Below are 3,542 nucleotides of genomic sequence, written 5' to 3'. Positions count from 1 at the left end.
ATGATTAAATTATTAGGAGTCTGTATTTGTAAGAATATCTACTCTTTCCATTCTCTGTGTGAATTTCTTTAAAGACATAACATGTTAAGATATAGCCATTTACAAAAAGCTTTTACAAAGGCATCAAAGAAAGCCTTTTATCCATGGACTATAAGACTTGAACTAACCAGTTAAAGCTCTGACAAGAATTTACAACTAATGAAGAAATTTGACTATATCTGTGACATTCACCAGTTGAACATAATAATCTACAATATGGTGGATAAATATCCCACCATAGATTCTTGGGACCCTCACATCTTTTTGTAAGACTGTATAAATACAGATGTACATGTATATAACATATCCATACATATAACTCAAATATAATACAAAGAAAATTAAAATGACACAATTTGACAATGCTCCCCATATCTTTTTTTAAGAGATTTTTTTGCTATACAGTGTGTGCACTTTCTGGAGAGACAGAAAGTGAGAAATCACCCCTCCAGGAGGGCATGATCATACCGCAATCCTTTCTTTTCTTAGGATTTTGGGCATGCATTCATATGTGCCTGGTGTGAATTTTAAGCTGCCAGGTCCAGAACTCAAACTGCGGTCAACTACATGGGAGTCCAGTGATGTAACCATTATGCAATCTGCTGATCCCATTCCCCATACAATTTAACATATTAAAATAAGCCTGATTGGTTTTAACATCTCCCTTGTTAATGTTTCAGGGACCACTTGTAAGCATCCCAAAGTTACTTTGAAGTCAAAGAACTTAATTTAGAATTTGATTTTGGGGAAACCTTGTTAAAAATAGTGATGAGCTTCAATACTTGACTTAACCAGCAGCAGAAAATGAAAGTTGAATGTTCCCCAAACGCCTTAGGGATGAAAAAGAGTTACCTTAGTATATGTTGGCACCAAAACTAAAGCCAGAAAAAGCTAGTCAAAAATCCATTTCTCTGTTAGATATTGACCATGTAAAATACAACACATAACACATAAATACCAACTCTTTCATTAAATTAACCATGTTAAGATAGATAATATAAACATGGTATTGCTTGATCAATAAAATTCTGGACAAATATATGTTGAAAATTGTGAAGATCTTCACATATTAAACAGTTTCTTTAACCATAGTTGAAAACAGCTTATTTACTGAAGTCATATGAACTTGAAAAGTTTTCAAATTTCTGTAAGTGCTCTTTTTCATAAACTCAATTGAATGGAATTCCATAAGATAAGATAGACATACAACATGTATAGCATGTATGCAATCACACATACTCATGCAGACGGGAGATCTCATAGTCTTCTGAAAAGTTCTTTATACTTTTTTTTTTTGCTTTTTGTTAAGAAATTGAAGAGGTTAACCATTTGATATTTACCTATCTGAAGGTCTTCTAGAAAGCAAATGGAGTTTTTAAACAAACTTCAATATACTTAGCAAACAGAAGGGATCTGAGAATGTTTCATATTTTAACTTTATAATTGCAGATCTATTATTACTTTTGTTTTAACATATCCTCAAAAGCCAAAAAAAGCACCCACCCCCCAAAAAAGACACCCCAAAAACAACACAGTGAAACCCAGCTACATATTAATCAGGATTGTCAGAAAAACAATCTCACAAATCAGTTTTAAGAATTAAGTTTCAAAGGTAAGAAAAGTCCTGAAAAGTGGCGGATAGGGGGCACTGAAGTGCTTTCTAGATTGGATCTGGATATTGGAAGAATATCCAAATATCAGAATATCAGAAGCAGCCTTGAGTCATCCCTAATCTGGAGAAAAAAGCAGCAGCACAGATTGAGATGAGAAATGAGCGGGGAAGTTGAGGTACAGGTTGAGAAAGTGGAAGTGCAGGTTGAAGAGGGTGTCATTTTATTAATAAGGACAGTAGAGAGGAAAGATGTATCTGACATTTAGTACACAGAGCTGAATTGTCCCAGAGAGCCCAAAAGGTTTGAATATAAGGTATCTCAATGTACTTGACTTTCCATTCGCAAAATAATTACAATTGTTGTATAGTATTATAATTGATACTTCTCCCCTTCTTTTCTTCATCCCTGTCTTCTGATTTGTACTGTGGCTAAGCCTTAGTACAAAAATCAATCAATCAATCAATCAATCAATCAATCACACTTTTCTACCTTAACTCATGAAGATCAAGAGCTTTGATGTTTCACATGGTTGAGGGGGACTTACAAACTGGGAGAAGGAAAGTGGAAGAAACCTTACTTTGCTGTCCTTATTCTCTAAACTGGAGAGAGCACCCTCTTTCATCTTCATTCTCTGAAAATAGAAAAATTGGAAAGGAGAAATCCTTCTCTGCATTTGCTATTTTCTAAACTGGGAGAAGAGGGTGAGCAAGGTGCATTCTCTCTCATTTCCATTCTCTAAACTGGAAGTGGAACAATTGGGAATTTCCACAGTGTTTGTCAGGATGAGTGAGTGCATAGGTAACATCTATAGCCTGTATCAGTCACCAATTCTATTCATACTCCTGTGCTGTTCCTAATATCCCACACTAACAATATGGAGGAAAACTAGGAAAGAGAGAACAAAGGAAAACAGCTGTGGCAAAATCCGTGCACTGATATTTATTCCAACTGGCCCCTTGTCTCTGACAATGTAGGCATAACAGAATAGGTGATCCTGGTAATAAATTCAGCAATGTTAACTACCTGAAGGATAGCAAAGGACATTGGGATTCTCCTATATTGTAATTCAAATGTTTCTATCCCCCATGGGTGTCTAGCCAATGTGCTAGTTGCTTTGGAGGAAATGTTTCCATCCACTGTTTATCTATTCTAAAGAAATAAGAGTACTTAACTCTAGTAAAGCTAAGAAGAAAAATGCCCCAAAGGGAAAGAAGATGATTAGTCTCCCCCAATTAGGTCTTCCCTTAAATATTTCCTGAACCACTAGCTGAAATTGGGAGTGAAAATTATTATTTTTTTTTTGAGAGGTTTTTGCTATAGGGCGTGTGCGCTTGTCAGACAGACAGAGAGAGACAGAAAGCGAGAAATCACCCCCCAGGGGGGATGTCCAAGGCACAATCCCTTCTCCTCCATTCTTCTCTCGGGATCTTGGGCATGCACGCATAGGTGCCCGGTGTGAGTTCTGAGCCACTGGGTCCAGGACGCGAACCACAGTCAACCACATAGGAGTCCAGCAACATAGCCATTATGCTAAATGCTGGTCCCAGGAGTGAATGTTATTGAGACCTGTCTCAAGGTGCAGTAATTGGGAAAACAATTCAAATTAGAGTTTTTCCAAGAAGGCAGAGAGCCCTGAGAGCTCAGCGCAGTGCATCCACAGGGGAGGTGGCCTGATTAGCATAGACAAGGAAATTAGTGGTCAAGATTTGAGGATTATGTTCCACCCATTGATTTTGTATATCTAAGAGAGGAAAGAATGGGAAAAGAAAAAAATCTTAAGTTATTTTAACTGGAGGTGATTTTAAAAAATTTATTCTGCATTTTGAATGAGCTAAGGTATGACCTGTGGAAGGACCTACACAGTTATAAAACTTCTGTAAATAAAATTGT

The sequence above is a fragment of the Tupaia chinensis genome, unplaced genomic scaffold (assembly GCF_000334495.1).
Source record: "Tupaia chinensis unplaced genomic scaffold, TupChi_1.0 Scaffold148039_1, whole genome shotgun sequence".
In the NCBI taxonomy this organism is placed as follows: Eukaryota; Metazoa; Chordata; class Mammalia; order Scandentia; family Tupaiidae; genus Tupaia; species Tupaia belangeri.
The sequence above is the reverse complement of the archived record's forward strand: the minus strand, read 5'-3'. Positions refer to the sequence as shown.